We start from the raw sequence: 19,277 nt of genomic DNA, 5'->3' as shown, positions 1-19,277 counted from the left end.
TCTGCTTCTCCAGGTCCCCTACACAGTCCTAAAGATATACATTTTAAACTAACAGTATCTTGATACAGATGAAGTGAGGCCTATCTTAAAACATGGTGCATCTTTTGCATTGTTCTTGTTTCAGAAAAGTGTCGCTTCAGGATGCCAATAACATGTCTCCTATCCAGAGGTTTGTTTGAGGTGAGGCCTACTCAGAGTTCAAGATGAGATTTACACTTGTTGAAGTGTACAGAGGAGATAATATCTGTGAAAGTCTACCAATGAAGTGAGTCATGTCCACTGCACTCTTCAACAAAGTAGAAACCTCCTATGTTTCCCTGGACAGACCTAAACTTGATCTGCACAATGTGATTCGTAATGATAGGAAACACAGGTGATGTAATTGAAATACGTGCAATTTATTTTGCTCATTTCTCAATCACATCACTTGCGTTTCCTTTGCTTAGGTATCTCATTGTGCAGATGTAGTCTAGCATATGAAAGAATACGCAGAAGTGCAGCACTGCATGCAACAACTTTGACACTTACAGAAGCCTCACCTTCTCCATGCCTCCTACACAGTTCTACATATACATCATAAATGCAAACAGTACAGAATTAATTATACATGTTAAATGGTTTATTTTTGCTGTTCTCAGAATGTATCAAAATTCACTAAAAACAGTGACTTGAAGGTATTCATCATGTAACAGCGGGGAAAAAAAAACACAATCAAAATGATTGTGTTTAAAAAACCCATACAACATCAGAAATCAAAATTCAGAACTCCTTAAAGTTAACTTACTTTCCATGACGTCCAAGGATGTCCTATGAACAGCTTACACTCTTTTGTGCTGTTATTACTTTCAGCCCGCCACTTTCTGAAAGAAAATCTCCATCGTTTTTAAAAACACGTTACATGCAATAAATGACTTCTTGCTCTCTACCACAATTTTCCACAAGGCCAAATCTTGTCAGAGCCATTTATAACTCTTGGATTTCTTGTAAGCCAATCCCGTCATTTGGCATTTCCGCAACTTTCAGAATTAAAATGTTGAAGATCATTTTCACAATCCTGGAATAGTAATATCTTCCCCTTCTTGCTCAGTCATGTTCTACTTTTCCTATGACACTGATACAAGCAGACTTACACTACCTCTATGACTACTACAATTATTTAATTCTCTACATCACTTTTAATCACAAAGCAATGTAAAACAGTAGACAGCATTGCAGACTTACATTCCCTCTACTCCATGTTTTGATTGGCTGCTTCAATTAGTTTATAAAAAGAAACAGTTTTTCTGAACTCATTCAAAGTGCACGTATTTCTCCATAATGTCCAGTCCTATGGTTAGAAGTTATGTCTCTGAACTACACTTATCCTCAAGTCCAAATTGTGTAGGAGCCATTAGAACTTCTTGAAATTCCACAGAGCACATCCCAAGATTCTTTCCCTAAAATTTTGGTTTTAAAAAGACCAGGTAAGAGTTTTTAAGGTCATACGGCAATTTTTTTTTGAAAATTAAAACAGAATCATTGCAGAATGACCAGCCATTTCTAGACTTTAAATAAGCTGTGTAATGTCCTTATGTTATTGAAGGGCCGTCATGATATATAATTGCTGCAGTTACAAAAGTCCTTCCTGATATTGACAACTGCAAAGCTACAAAATTTTTAATTAAAGTTGTCAATTTTGTTCCATCAGGCCTACATCGTTGGAACATTAAAATGACATACTGGCCATATGTTCGTATAAATAATGTGGACATCATTTCAGATTTACATTGGCTACACTCCATGTTGTGATCAGCTGCTTTTACTAGCTTATTAAAGGAGACTGATTTACTGTCTGGCAAAGTTAAATATATAAATCTTTCTGAGTCTACACTAGTAGTACTTGATACCATACAGTTCTCGCAGTCATGCTGCCATTGATAAGAAAGCCCAAACAGCTGATCTACATCTACACCTTCAGCATGTAATACATCAAGCATATACATTAAAAACTCCTGACAATCTTGCTGAATATTTTGAGAGAATTGTGTTTGGCCTGAACATCTGTCTAACAGATTTCGAATTTCAGACACACTTTCTATGTTTCTTCTATCAGTGGTACATTTCTTTAACACAGAATTTAACAAACTGCAAAATCTTTGATCAGAATTGACCACAATCTCTTCTTTTACATTTTTTAGAGAAAATAAAACATTAACCACTACATTAGCATAGCAGTTGACACCAGAACTGTTTTCAAACTGAAAACCAACAACATCTTCAACAGAATCCTTTTTGTTTCTGCTTGTAATTTTAGGTTCATTGACTTTTTGTCTTTTTGCTACAACCTCCCCAGTATTGTTCTCATTTCTTCGTTTCCGGCCTACCACACGTTTCTCAAACAAAGGATACTGAGGCAAATGTGGCGCATACTCTCTTCTTAACCTATTGTATTCCTTAACACAATCTAGATCCGCACAAATGTTTGTGACATCACACTCAATCAAGTACAATCCCGATAAAGTTCTAACTCGTGACAATGCCACATATGCCATACCCTCCTTGAACAGAGAACTGCCAATATTCACCAATGCACTGTCTACGCTTAAACCTTGCGATTTATGAATTGTCACCGCATATGCCAAGCAAACAGGAAACTGCTTACGGCGAACATATAAGTCTTTTACAAGCAAAAATCTAGCAGAACAACGAGCAATTAGCTGTACTTCCTCAATGCCATCAAATTTAATTTTTAAAAATTCAATTCCATCTCTATTTCTGTATTTCACAAAATCAACAACATTACCCATTGATCCATTTACCAGACCTCTTTCAACATGTAAATTCCTTCTTAAAATTATACGGCAGTTCAAGCACACATTCAGAGTCTTTTCAAAACCTGCAGTTTTAGATATACTCTTCTCTAATGAATCCAATTTTGTTTTCAGATTCTCAGACAAAATAATTGTTGATCCCATATGCTCTACTCTATCAATAGCTTCCAGTTTCACAATCTCTTGCTTTTCTAAATGCAACATTTTGTTGTTAAATTTGGCACATTCTGCAAGAGTTGGCATCAAACATATTCCAGATTTCTTCTCAGTAATTTTCTGAAAAATATTCTCAGGCGCAACATCTTGTTCTGGATATAAATTTGACAGTAATCGTGCATGTAAAGCTTCTTTCCCATGCTCGGTCACTTTTCCAATTCTAACATCTTGTAGAATAGTCTTGTAAACTTCATCCTTCGCCTGACGCATATTTTCATGCAGTTCAGCATAATTGAAGTTTAACCATATATTGACGTTGCCAATGCTGCCTAGGCACTTCCTGGTATCTTCATGCGTGAGCATTTTTAACACAGGTTGCCCTTTCACTGGTGTCAGCTGCAAAAGATCTCCGAAAACAATGATGTGTTTGCCACCAAATAACACATCATACTCTGTTTTGAGAACTTCTTGCATCCTCAAATGCACAAAGGCAAGCATGACATTGGAAACCATGCTTACTTCGTCAATGATAAGAAGTTTCATTTTCCTCAAGATTCTTGAAACTTCAAAACAAGCATCTCCAGATAGCTTGTGATATTGTAATTTGTTGTCATGCTCCACTGGCAGCATCAGTAAACGATGTAAAGTAATCCCTTTAATATTATGTGCTGCCAGTCCAGTTGGAGCAGTGACAACACAAGACAGCGATGACTCTGTCCTTTCCTGCAAATAGCATGAAATTGCTTTAATGAGGAAACTTTTTCCAGTTCCCGCTTCTCCACTCACCTACAGTCGGACAGGCTTCAACGACGTACATGAGCACTCTTTCTTATCATGACTTAATCCATGATCAATTTGCATGGTAACTTCGTCATATATTTTCCTCTGCTCAACGTTAAGTTGTCTTTCCAACTCTTCTAAGTTAACCGCATCCTCCTGAGCATGTGCCATGGCTCTTTCCACTTCATTCATAGCAGTGGCAGCTTCATTTTCAATAACAGGTCCTCCTAGTGGATCCTGACTCAATGAAGCAGAACTCTGACTGTCCTGAGAACTGTCTCTGGCAATCTCGGCTGCAATCGTTGCTTCCTGCTCAATTTCCGCATTCAACATTTCTACATATTTGGGAAAAGCAGGACATTCTATGGTCTCCTTGGCGGCATTGAAAGAGTCTTCGTAACAGAGGAAATCTCCAAGCAGTTCCTCTTCTGCACGCCAAGGCTTGAAAAGTTGCAAAAGTGCTAAATAGAAAAACTCCTTTTTTTCAGGAGATTCGCCACTCAATTTTCGATGGTTTACCAAGTGGCATTTTCTTTGCTTGACCAGACATCCCTCACTTCCTATTACAGCATACACTCCTTTCTCAGTATCTTCTTTGATGTTCCTCTTGAATATGTAATTTTGCAGAACCTCATACAGACAAACATTCTCGAGGTGACTGCTTCGATTTGGATAATATGTATCCAACATGTTTGTCTTCAAAATGTCGGTACTGTTTGGCTCCTTTTCCGCCAAATACTCAATTTCCCGCACAGGTTTGAGAACTCGATTACGCGTTGCAGCAAGACCAAGACTCGCCCAAACGATACTCCTGGACTTGGCATAGACACTTGCTGAAGACAACCGGTCAGAACATTCGTACGCTCCGATTTCTCGATGCGACAACATCTTCAGACTGAAACTGTACAACTTCTTGCTGAGGCTCTTTTCATGGGAAATGTCCTCCCACATATCCTTCAATTCTGTCTTCTCTTTTTTGGTGATGTAAGACGTCACATACCGAGCCACAGCCATACAGTTATCAGCCACAAACTGTATATCCATGTTAGCATTCCACATGGACAAAATCACCGGGTTGTAGTCGTTGATGTACTTGGACTCTTCGTTCCTCTTCAAATTGTAAGTGTTTTTAGGTGATTTCTTCATGACATTGTGTCGCAGCGAAGACATCAAACTGTTTACTCTTCCTTTATAAATCACCGGTCGTGGAAAGCCGAAACGACATTTAGTGTAGAACTTGTCCTTGTTTCGGAATTTACGACGGCAGTACTTTCCACATCGATGGCTTTGGAAACGCAGAACTTTTTCTCTTAGGCTTTTCTTCTCCTTTGCGTTTGGAACAGCACACGTAGAATACTGTTGGATGAAACTCATCACTGAGTCTTCTGGATCCGTTCCAAATTTAGGTGCATCCTTGATCCACAGCAACATATGTATATGAGGAGCACCTCTTGCTTGGTACTCTTTTCTCCAGAAGAAATCCAACACCTCTCCAAGAGGTGGATTCTTCTTATTCATGATGAAAGACATCATAGCTTCAAATCTATGATTGAAGTACCTACATACATTGACTGGATCCAAAGAGCACAGTTCTCCGGGTGTCTTGAATTCGATGTTATCTACGTTAGCATTTGCCTCTCGTAGAAATTCAAGTAAGTCTTCCCAGCCATACTCGGCACAGCTCAGAGTGAGGAACCATGTGGGAGTACCTAAGTTCCTCAGCATACATTTTAAATCACCATGACGACGGTACCAGTACTCATTAGTACCACGCTGACACGCCATGAGATTAATCAGGTGAGAATCCAAAATACTATCTTGGACATTGACTTTATCCATAAAGTCACTTGCCGAGATGTTTTGCATGTGTATACCACTTTTCAAGATGTGGTTCACTGCATATGACAGTCCAGACAGATCGCTTTCAAACAGGAGATGAAACAAATAAGGAATGCATTGTCGAAACCTAGCATCTCCTGCATACAATCGCAAAGTCCGGTATTCAGAAGCAGGAATTTGATGAGGTCGCTCATCATATCTTCCTCCCTGACCTGTTGGAAAAAGCTGTGGGAAACACCGAGCTTCCAAACTTTCCTCCCAAACACTAATGGGACTCCCTTTGGCTTGTTTCATTTGAAACAACTCAATAGCATTCCCCATGACTTCCTTGGAATGCAAAGGATGAACACTATAATGTTCATATATTTCTTCACTAGTAGAGGGTTCTACTTTCTCAATTTGACCAGCACACAAATCGCTATCCTCTTCCTCACTTACTTCCTCTTCTGCAACATATACATTCTTATAGTATTTATTTATTTTTTCAAATACAATGTTGCCTTTTTAACTTTCCTAACATCTACTAAATCTTGCCATATTTTCTTATTCTTTGTCGGAACCCCATTAACTAAGATAACCAGAGGTTCCTCTTCCACTTTTTCTACTCCAATTGTGTTAATGTTTTTCTTCAAATCTAGAGGCAAATAAACAACTCTTCCCTTTAATCCTCTCTGTAAATCTGATGGAGGCAATTTCCCTGTCTCTGGCTCCATTCTTACAATAGCCTGAAAGGGATGGATACTTTGAATCAAAATAGATTCATAAGTATTTAAATCCTTCAATTCAGAAGGAATCTCAACCAATTCCAGATTATTATGAACTGCTCTAGCAGGCATCTGGTTTTGATTTAATTTGCAAGAACAATAAGTACACACACGTTGATCCAATCCCAAATCAAAACAATTTTCTACCATCAAGTATGTTGCAAAATCCTTCCATTCACTATTATTTTCCCTTTCACTTTTTGCATATAAATCCACTAACTTAGTCTGATTCTTATAATAAGTGCGTCGACAACACACACAAGTGAAATTCGGCCTCTCACTTGATTTCACCTCAAACGTCGCAATTTCCCTCTGGAAATTATCTGTACTGGAAACCTGTACACTATCTTCCACAAGACCCTCTTCTTCTTGCTCAATTTCAACATTCTCCTCTTTACTTCCAAAGTAACAAAACTCAATTTCTTCACGTATATTCTTCACATCTATTTCAGAACCATGCAAAAGAGCAGCGCATAATTGTTTAAGCATAATTGCTGGACTCTTAGCATAATACAACATTCTAACTAATTTCCTCACTTTGTTATGATGCACTGCTAGCATCCTGAAATGATGAAAAACACTCTGGCATACTCTCCTGGAAAGACAAGCCAGTGAATGTCCATGCAAACCTGTCACTTCTCTTACTCTGCAAGGATCTAATTCTTGCAACAACATCATTTTCTGCTTCAAACTTTTCTTATTAAATGACCGTACAAAATCACAAAGCAAATTGATGGAATCCTGTCGCACACTGCAAATACTACTACACTTCCAGGTGTACACAGAACCCTTAGCACGTCTTCCTAAAACCTCATTACCTAACACCTCTTCTGCCTCTGTTGTCACAAGTTTTTCTTTTTCAACTGGACAACCATCTTTCACTTCATAAGCACGACCACTGGTGTCAACTGCATGCACCAAATCATTATCCTGGAAATAACTCTCCTCATTAAAAAATGCCTCACAGCTTGAACTATGCATCCATTCTCCAGAAAAAACTTCACAAAAATTACTATGATTAACTATTCTCTTCCATCTACTATTTCTTTTGAAATCAAAAATTGCCTTGTTTAGCTTCCTAATTCTATTGATTATCAAAATAAATAACTTACGTTTAATTTCAAATGCCTGATCAATAACTTTCTCAACTTTTTTTTTTGTCTTATAAAAAACTAGTTTATGTTGACCTTTCTTAATATTTTTTAACAAATTGCCAATTATCCTGTTCCGGAACATTCGTTTACGAATCTCCCTAAACTGTTGTTTCCTTCTACTATCATGCACAGAGTTATCTCTTGCTCTAGCAGTAACATTTTTCATTGGCCTTTCTTTTCCATTTGATTTCCTTCTCGTTTTATGGACTGAAACATTTTCTGTAGTAATATTTTTTTTATTACACATATTTCTTATAAAGTGTTTTGTTCTCTTACCCGGTGCTTTCTTCGTGACTTGACAAATCTTTTTGTTAGAGGACTGCTGCGTATTATTTTTCACCTGCTGTCTTTGACGTTTTGCAGCCTTTCTCTGTCTTTCTATTGTAGGCATGGTGAAATCTTGAAATGATCTGCAGTTGAATCTGTGGAACAATATAATAAATAATGTTATTAACCATTATTACCAAACAGTAAATCAGTAACAGTGATAAAAAACTTAACACACTACTTGACATTTTAATTAGAAGATTTTTTAGTCGTTGGCAAATTTACAATACAGAAATACCAGAAAAGAAATGACATTTATATTTATGTTACCTATGCTATTTTATATGTGAATCTGATCTAATTTTATGAGCATATTTTAATATTTTATTGAAGACACTACACATAACCTGCTTTTGAAGGTGTCTTTATTTTTAAATTAAACGGTTTACCTTTTTACTTTTTATTAATTATAAATTTTAAAAATAAATGTTTATATTTCCAAAGGCTCAAGCAGGTCAGCTTCCCATCCTATATCATATAATTCGGACAAATCTGCATCCTCATCACGCTCTTCTTCATCCTCAGGATTTAAATCATCCAATGGATCAACATCCACTGATGTTTCAATTACAAGTTCAATGATGAGGTCAAAATCAACTGATTGCAGATTGTCGCTCATGTTGAGGTTGTCTTTATCTTTAAAGAAAGATAACAACAATGAGATGTTGCAGAGTAAGAGACAAATCTCACAGATTATAATAGTAAAATTGTTTAACAAGAGTAACATTTTGCAGCTATTATTTAGCCATGTCCAGCGATGCTGAGCAGGTGAAGCCTATGTCTAATTTTTCACTGAACAGGACTCATCTGTTCTTAACCTTGGATAAGCCTCACCGACTCTGTGTCCCCTGCACATACTTAAATGTAAAGGGGCAGATTTATGTTAAATGGCACATCCCCAGGCATGCACCAGTTAACGTGCACCACTGCTCTGTCACCCATGGTGTGCCGCATTTACAATCAGATAGGAGAAACCTGTGTCAAAACCCTGCGCCTGCTTGAAGCAGGCATAGGTCTTGACGCAACATTGTGGAGATGGTGCACCCCTGAGCCTTGCTGGAGCTGCATCGCACTTGCGATACAACTCCAGCAATGCGCCACCTTAACGGCACAGATGCGTCAAGCATCTGTGCCGTTTTTGCCCCATGCTGCGCCGCATTGTAAATGCAGCACACCATGGGTGGCGGAACAGCGGCGCAAGATGACTGGCACATCCCTGGTGATGCACCAGTCATCATAAATCTATCCCTAAGCTTCTTATCTTGTTAGAGATGAACTGCCATATGTATCATCAAAATATTTTGCATTTCCTAAATAGCGAATTTTAAGGAATAAATAGCGATTCTTTACCATTCCTAATTTGCGATGAGCAAATTGCTAATTGCAAGTTACCCATTCATTTCCATGGGCTAGGAGGCTCATAGGAATGAAGGTTTAATTTGCGATTAGCAATTTGCTCATCACAAATTAGGAATTTTTCCAAGGGTGCAGGGGTGTCTCAAGAACACCCTGCTGCACCCCTGAAAAAGAAATTTGGGGGCATATGGCACACATACATGCCCTAAGGGCATGTGTTGGCGTCATATGGGACCTTTTGTTTTTTTTAAAAAAAGCTTTTTGAAAAGAATTCACAAATTACCACCAATTTACCACAATAGTTTCCAAATCCTTAATGTCATTTTTTACATATTTTTTGTTTGATACATTGCATTTAAGTAGTCACAAAATTTGCAAATCCTTCAGTGCAATTGCAAAATAAGGAATAGCAAATTTTGCTACTCCTTATTTTGCATCAAACTTGTTTGATACATACCATTTGTCTAATTAACATTCGCAAAGGCCAAAATTCGTAGAATTTTGATCTTTGCGAATGCTAATTAGCTTGATACATATGGCCCCAAGTGAGGCCTGTCTTACGACATGGTGCATCTTTTGCATCACTGCTGCATCGGTTTCATGTGGTACGTTTTTTTTACACCATGACATATCTGCCTAAATGCATCAATTTGTAATGTTGTCGCCTCATAGCAAATGTTTTGCACCACCGCTGCATCATAAAAGTGACGCACAGTGGCACAAAAGAGGCATACACCTATCATAAATCTGTCCCTAGCATTTTAAATGATTAATCCAGGATGACGATAAAGTGTGGCCTATCCAGAGGTTTGTTTAAGGTGAGGCCTACTCAGGATTGCAGATTAAAGTTACGCTTGATGAAGAATACAGAGGAGATAATACATGTAAAGGCCTACCAATGAAGTAAGTAATGTGCACTTTATTGCGCCAGTCATCATAAATGTATCCCTAAGCTTCTTATCTTGTTACAGATCAACCACCATATCTACCATCAAACTATTTTGCATTTCCTAAATAGCAAATTTTAAGGAATAAATAGCAATTCTTTACTATTCCTAATTTGCAATGAGCAAATTGCTAATTGCAAATTACCCATTCATTTCCATGGGCTAGGAGGCTCATAGGAATGAAGGTTGCAATTTGCGATTAGCAATTAGCTCATCACAAAATAGGAATTTTTTCAAGCGTGCAGGGGTATCTCAAGAACACCCTGCTGCACCCCTGAAAAATAAATGTGGGGGCATATGGCACACCTACATGCCCTAAGGGCATGTATGGGCGTCATATGGGACCTTTTGTTTTTTGGAAAAAAATGCTTTTTGAAAAGAATTCGCAAATTACCACAAACTAGAAGTTGGTGGTAGTTTCCAAATCCTTAATATAATTTTTTACATATTTTTTGTTTGATACATTGCATTTAAGGAATCGCACATTTTGAATTAAGGACATTTTAAGTCATTTCCACATGTGCAGTGTTTTCAAATTATGATTTGAAAATCGTTTTTGGGGAAAAGTAATGGTTTGCAAATTTATGACAAGGACATAATGGTGTATGCTTCTCTATAAGGCATTTCAGTGTCTCTGATGTCATTTTTCCCATATTACATTATAAGACCTTTCCCCATGGAGCACATTCCTTGTAAATATGCTCCCACCTGTGCATGGCGAATTTAGATTTTGACTGTTTGAGTCACATAGCCATGTTAAAAGTGACCCAAAAAAATTGCAAACGTTTTAAAAAAACACATTCATGTGTCTTAAGGACATTTTAAGTCATTTCCCCATGGACAATGTTTTCTAAGTGGCGCAAAAGAGGCATACACCTATCATAAATCTGTCCCTAGCATTTTAAATGATTAAATCAAGATAACAATAAGATGTGGCCTATCCAGAGGTTTGTTTAAAGTGAGGCCTACTCAGGATTGCAGATTAAAGTTACGCTTGATGAAGAATACAGAGGAGATAATACATGTAAAGCTCTACCAATGAAGTAAGTGATTTCTACTTCATTGCGCCAGTCATCATAAATGTATGCCTAAGCTTCTTATCTTGTTAGACATCAACCGCCATATGTATCATATAACTATATTGCATTTCCAAAAAAGCGAATTTTAAGGAATAAATAGCGATTCTTTACCATTCCAAATTTGCGATGAGAAAATTGCTAATTGCAAATTACCCATTCATTTCCATGGGCTAGGAGGCTCATATAAATGAAGGTGCAATTTGCGATTAACAATGTGCTCATCACAAATTAGGAATTTTTCCAAAGCTGCAGGGGTGTCTCAATAACACCCTGCTGCACCCCTGAAAAAGAAATTTGGGGGCATATGGCGCACATAAATTTTAACAACATTCCTTTACCTCAAAAACGATTTTCAAATCATAATTTCAAAACACTACACATGGGAAAATTACTTAAAATGTCCTTAAGACACATAAAAGCGTTTTTTGATTGCCTTTCCTGCATGGTTGGGTCACTTTTAACATGGCTATGTAACACAAACATTCAAAATCTAAATTTTCCATGCACATGTGGGAGCATATTTACAAGCAATTTGCGCCACAGAGAAAGGTCTTACACTAAAATGAGAAAAATAACATCAGGGACAGTCAATTGCCTTATAAAGAAGCATACACCATTATGTCCTTGTCATGAATTTAAAAACAATTCCTTTACCCCAAAAACGATTTTCAAATCATAATTTTAAAACACTGCACATGGGAAAATGACTTAAAATGTCATTAAGACACATGAAAGCGTTTTTTGATTGCCTTTCCAGCATGGTTGGGTCACTTTTAACATGGCTATGTAACACAAACATTTAAAATTTAAATTTACCATGCACAGGTGGGAGCATATTTACAAGCAATTTGCGCCACAGAGAAAAGTCTTACATTAAAATGGGAAAAATAACATCAGGGACAGTCAATTGCCTTATAAAGAAGCATACACCATTATGTCCTTGTCATAAATTTAAAAACAATTCCTTTACCTCAAAAACGATTTTCAATTCATAATTTCAAAACACTGCACATGGGAAAATTACTTAAAATGTCCTTAAGACACAAAAAAGCGTTTTTTGATTGCCTTTCCTGCATGGTTGGGTCACTTTTAACATGGCTATGTAACACAAACATTCAAAATCTAAATTTTCCATGCACAGGTGGGAGCATATTTACAAGCAATTTGCGCCACATAATTCATAATTTTCTCCTTAAAGCACACTATTCTCTATCTAAATTAAAGAAATATTTTCTCATGAACACAGAAACTCCACAGTTTTTTTCATTTTAAACTCTCATTTTTTCAACTGCCATTTCATTGCCACACTTCATCTGACTGCAGGAGAACCTTCTCTCACCATGTTTTCTGTCTGGATTGTTGGACATAGTTATATTCACTGGGCTCAAAGGTACGTTGAAAACAGGAAATTACCTAACCTCAATTTACAAGATGTGGAAATTAAGTGGTTTGGCCACAGAGGATTAAAATGTCACCAATTGATACCATTGGTGAAAACCTTTATGCATTTGCCCAAACCTGACCTGTTAATTGTGCACTGTGGAGGTAATGACTTGGGCACTTTGACTGGTGTAGGTCTGGAAATGCTTTTAAAGGACACCTTTGAGCAATTAATGGCACTTTTTCCTCAGACTGCCTTGGTATATTCAAATATATGCCAAAGACAGAAATGGAGGTGGTCAGACCAATTTTGTCCACAAATTGAGAAGTCGAGGAAGCATGTAAACAAATCTGTTTCAGCTTACATGAGAGACCATGGAATGGGCTCCCTGTACAACAATAACTTGCGTTACTACATGCAAGATATCTACAGAGGAGATGGAGTTCACTTCTCAGATGAGGGCAACAGAGTTTTCACTCTGAATTTAAGAATGTGCATTGGTACCTACTTATAAGTACCTAAATGTACCATAAACCCAAAAGCTCTTCTCAGAGCTACCCTACATCTAATCACTCACAATTATTATTTTACTCTAACATTTTTCACTAATTTTCAACAAAGTACGCTCCCCGGGGCGCTACCCGGTACGCGAACCGGGAGCTAACCTCGCGAAATTTTTTAAAAAAATGTTTTTTTTTCGCACATATGGGCCTCCTCAGCCACCCTCACAAAACCTAGGGGGTCAAGATAAGTCTACCGTGCCCCCTTCTACCCATTCTGAACATTATTTGCCCTCCATCTTGTATCTAAATTCGACCGAAACACAAAATGGTGGACTCCCGGAACGCTTAAGGTTCGCGAACCGGGGCGCTCAACGGTTCGCGTACCGGGTCGCTCCCTGGGAAGCGCACCATCAAAAAAGGTGGGAAAGTAGTTCACAGAAAAGCCACTGGAGACAATTTCACCAAATATAGATTAGCTCATACTACATACCAATCCCTACCATTTTCACAAATTTGATTGGAATTCCATTTAGTCATTTAGCCTGTAGACCTCTCTAAGTACCCTGAGGTAAATTACTTCACAAAACACATCTGAAGTGTTGGAATTGACAACCAATGAAAATGTTACTTTCATTTTCTATTTTTTTTACCTGACATTTCATTGGTTATATACCTGAATATATATAAAGGAAGAGAAGAAAACACAGCCATTTTGACTACTACTTCTTGCTGTACATTTCAATAGTATTTTCACTAATTCCTTCAACTTCTTTCTAAAGGTAAGTTTTTATTTTTAAAACTGAAGTATATTGTGCACTATAAGTTAATATGGTAAACTTTTTCTGATAGATATATACTATCCCTCTGTAGTAGTTATAGATTTAGAGAGACTTCTCTGTTATAGTTATGGATGGAGTTAGGCTTCTCTTGTATAATTATGAATTTACTTACGTTAAATCACATACACATTTTTATATTCCTACTTCCACTCTGATACTATACACTGCCCAAAGATAAATTCACTGATAAAAAATGCCTATCTAAAATTATTCCCAACATTGCCCTATCTCTACTAATATATATTTTTTTAATTCAAATTTCAGGCAAAATGGAAGGCGAAAACCAAGTTTCTTTTGAAATGGACCTGCAAGACAGCAGCCAAGAATTGATTGATACAATTGATCAAATTGACATTGAATTTTTCGATGAAACTTAGGACAATGAACTACTGCAATGTGTACAAGCAGTAGATAACCTCCTTGCAAATGAGGACATTTTACACCCTCAGAGACTACAATGTATATTCCATGATAATTATGAAATTTCTGACAATGAAATGTTAGAAAGTTTAATAAATTATGAAACACAATCACATTAAAAAAAATGCTTAAAAAATAAAGAAAATAAAAAATAATCAACAAAAACAACAATCAATTAACATACAGCATTTGAAAAGTCTATCATTCATTTTTCATTGCAGTACGCTGCCCAGAACGCTTCCCGGTTCGCGGACCGGGCGCTCCCCACGCAAAAAAAAAAACCTCCACATTAAACCTAGGGGGTCAGGGAGGATCTAGTATGCCCCCTTATGGTCATTTTCGCCTTTGTTTTGGCCTCCTCTTGTCTCTCAATCCTACCGAGAGACAAGATGGCGGCCGCTCCGGACTGTTTAGAATGTTGACAGACACCGGAGAGCCAATCAGCTTAGCTACGCGAAGTTCCGGTACGCTTAAGGTCCGCGGACCGGAGCGCTGCCCGGAGCGCGCTTACAGATATATATCTTTTTTTAAACGTTAATTTCTCAAAATCCACTGGAGCACATATATTGAGACCTAGAAAAGGCACATCGGGCTACCAGTCCCTACAATTTTGCCAAGTTTCGTGCAAATCCATTCAGCCGTTCGGGCTAAAAGTGAGGCCAACCGCCCTATGGAAAACTCAATGTTAAAAACACGTTTTGGGACCCCCCTTTTTTCTCGGCCCCCCCTGGACTAACCCCCCCCAAATTTTCAGGGGCTGCTCAGAAACAAAATGTTCCATTTTCCAGAAAATTTCAGCCAATTCCGTCCTCAAACGCCAAAGTTATTAGACATAGAATTTTCAAAAATCCCATAGGGAAAAAATCCTAACTATATATACCTACTGGCGACTGCCAGTAGGTAATATATATATATACTCACACACACACACATTGGGGGCAGAGTAAGATTTCTAATTCTTTTGAGAAACTGGAGACATGTCATACATTGGACAGGTCAGATTAACTTTTTTTAATCCAGCCTAACAAACATTGGGAAAAGTGCATATAATGGGGCCGGGGGGTCAGATCTACTATTCCAACTCTAGTCAATGAGAAAGTACCTACATCGGGGGAAGAGAGCCAGGATTACTATTCTGACTTCAGTCTAACAAACATTGGGGAAATTGTATAATTTGGGGGTAGAGTCAGATTTCGTATTGTAACTCCATTTAAAAAACTATTGTAAAAAGTGCATACATTGGAGGAATCAGATTCACTATTTTAGCTATGGTCTATCACGTATTGGGGAAATTGCTTACATTGGTGGAGGAAGGGTTAGTTTTACTATTCAACTTCAGTCCACCAATCATTGGAGTAAGTATATATTTAAAGGGAAAAATGTTCTATTCTATCTCCATTTCAAATAACATTTGAGAAAGATCATACATTGGAGAGTCAGATTTACTATTTTAATTCTAACCAAAAAACACTGGGAAAAGTTCATTTATGGGACTGGAATGTTAGATCACATGTACTATTCTAGTTTCAGTCCAACAAACATTGGGGAAAGTGCATACACTTGGGAGGGGTCAGGTTTCAATGCACGAAAATAATACATAAATGTTTTCAGGAAATTAAGAGAAAACTTGCAAAAAAAATACTTTTCAATTAGATATCTTAAAATCTTAAAAAAACAGTTACATGATTTTGACAAATCATATGCATATGTCCATATCAGAAATGTTCATAAAAAGTTTAGAAAATATTAAATCATTTTTAAAATAAACCGTATTCTTCAAACCCCCCCTTTTTAAGCACACAGACCTAATGAAATTATAATGATGATAACAAGCAAAATATTTGCACAACAAAGTAAATAATGTACCATTTTTTACAGCATTTTTAATTTAATTACAATTGTGAGAAATTGATTGATTGGTTGTACATTTCAGTAATTTAAACCTGAGCTCAACCCTTGGTAGCTCTGGCACAGAGCAGACAGGCTTAGATTAGAGAAAAGGTGTAAAGAATTTAGAAATAATAAAACAGTTAAAAGGTCTAAAGCTAAACACAATAAAAATCACTCTCCAATAATTTAAGGAGCAAAATGTGTAAAGGAGCAATATGACACCAGAACAAAAAAAACAGCAAGGGGAGCCAGAGATGAATTTTAGAAGATTGAATTAAAAATAGTGTCAAAAAACACTAATTGCTAATGAGTGTCAATCGGTTGTTGTAGACCAGGACCTAGATGTGATTTCAGTCAGACTGCGATGGAGAGCTGGCCAGATACACCAATCAGGTTCGAACTGGTTGGAAGTTTTACCTGGGGACTAAGGCCTGATTCTGAGATTGGTGGTCTGACTGCTGGACAGCAGTGGCGTAATAGCTCAACTGGCCTGCCTGCCGGGAGAACAAAAAACCATCCTCACATCTCAGCCATTGTGTCTTCTCTGTGATTAGTTTTCACACCTTATTAGGGCTATTCACCAGCTGAGTGACACCTCCAGTTACTTTCTAAAAGTCTAATTCCCTAAATATTTAATAAAAATCCAACTTCACCATTTGGTTTGGCTTTTAATAAATTTTAAAAATTGTTGTTCACTCATTTTTCTCGATGGTTGCTAGCTTGAGTTACCAGAATTAATATATGGTATTTGATATTTGATATTGCTTCTCTATCGCCCAGTCAACATTCCTACAGGTAAAAGAGACTTGGGATCCTAGTCACTGTATGACCGTGTTAGATTTAAATTCCTGCATGTGTTACTTTTGAATTACATCTACGCTGGCCTACAGGCCCGGACTGGCCATAGCGGGCACCGGGCAATCCCCGGTGCGCCGCAAGGGTGGGGGCCGATTTTTAGCCCCTGGTGGCCGATATTGTTACAGGGCCCTTTTTGCAGCATAGCTGCAAAATCGGCCCTGGACCAAAATCGGCCGAAAACCGGCCCAAGCGAAGTGCTCGGCGGCACCTCCATCCCCCCGAGTGGGGAGGGGGGGCCGGCCGAGCACTTTGCCAGGGCCTGTTTTAGTTCCCAGTCCGGCCCTGAAGAGGTGCCTCATCAGTTTCAAAACTGCAGCAGCCAGGCATGGAGTTATGTTTGTCTTGTCAAACTAGTGCTGTGGTCCATGGGTGACAAATTAGCTTTCCGTGCCATGAGTGCATATTGGGACATTATATACTGTGACTTTATAGTAATGTTAAAGAAGCCTGCTAAGAGTAAGCCAATTTCAACATGTTTTAACCGCATGCGTGCGGGCGGAATTCCGCCCGTACGCTGAGATTTACTAATTCCCATGTTTCATGACGAGCTGGGCTCGTCATGAGCGTGCGAGGAGGCTACCTCATGACGAGCCCAGCTCGTCATGAGCGTCGAAGGGGTTAAGGGCCAGTGCACATGCACTGGTGCCTAGCGAACATCAGTCCACAAACAATGGTGCGCAACCACATAAAAAGAGGCACTTTCTTACAATCAATATTTTTTTAAGCATGCCCCACCAATTCCCCCAATATTCCCCACAAACCATATTATAAATGTAATCATTATTTTTTTATTAAAACACATAATCAAATAATGTAATAAATTAAAATAGGGAATGCTACATAAAATGTCATGTAAGCATTACCATAGTTAAGAGATAAATCTTTTAATATAAGTCAATATATATTTTAATTAAAAGACAACCCACTCAATCTACCAATAAACTCTGCATCCCCAAAAAATTAAAATAAACTATTAAACATATACAAATAAGTAACAATGTTAAACATATGATGTATGATGTTTTAAACAATGAACATTGTTTAATGTATACAAATTCAAACCTCACTATAACAATTCCTTATATAACTAATAAAATCATGTTCTAATAAACATATAAATGTAATTTTATCAATTAAAATTAATTGAACATATAATATATGCGTAGGGGGAATCGGAATTAATAAAATATATATTTTTTGTACTTACCTCGAGGCCGGGTCCTGTGTCTTCTCCACTCCTGCTCTCCTGCCTCCGACAGGAACAGGAAGCAGGCAGCCAGGCTCCCTTCCCTAAGACAATCACAGTACTGCAATTGCAGTGTTGATATTGGTCTGACCACCGTGACATTGCGCTCAACCAAGGGCTGGAGGGATGGGCATGTTCTCCATGCAGGCTGTAATGCAGTCTGGCATGGAGAACAGGGAAGTGCGCATGACTGGTTTGGGCGGCTTAAGAGGGCTGACCAAACAGTCATTGCGCACTTAGGAGTGGGCAAACCACTCCTCGATTGGAGAGCAGCCCCACCCACCCGCTTGCCGCAAAGCAGCAGGACATGAAACATAAAATGACAAATACAGATCTCGATTCCTTTTCTCTGACAGATCCATGACTGGCGTAGTCTACCACCACCCTGACCCTGGCCGTGGTTTGCGGACCCCAACTTACTACACTTGCTCTTACTATGCCCCCCCATACACGCAATACCCTTCGGAGGAGTGACATCCTCAAAATGGCTCTTGCCTTGACTTTCTAGCTATTCCAGGAATGGCAGTACATCCCACAGGCCCTGTTGGCCACACATTGTTACCTTCTCCCTTTTCTTTCCTTCCCTACACTGTGGGGTGAGTGAGCTCAACACACAGCCTCCTCACAACCCAATACATATATTCTGTACTATGGGGGCACACCACATTTGTTCCATAAGCCTTACTTCTCCCACCAATGAGAATAAAATCTTCCCACTCATGGCTACAACATTACCCTTGACATCTTCCCACAACAATGTGACCACGAATCCACTTATTAAACTTCTCTCCCTTGATGTCAAAGGACTTAACTCTCCTAACAACAGGCGACAGATATGGCGATACTTGCTCCTCCAATACTCCGATATCATCTTCCTCCAAGAAATACATGTGATTTCTACAGACATAAATCTCATGACCCACCCCCA

Source organism: Lissotriton helveticus, chromosome 5_1, assembly GCF_964261635.1.
Source record: "Lissotriton helveticus chromosome 5_1, aLisHel1.1, whole genome shotgun sequence".
In the NCBI taxonomy this organism is placed as follows: Eukaryota; Metazoa; Chordata; class Amphibia; order Caudata; family Salamandridae; genus Lissotriton; species Lissotriton helveticus.
This window is presented reverse-complemented; position numbering follows the sequence as displayed.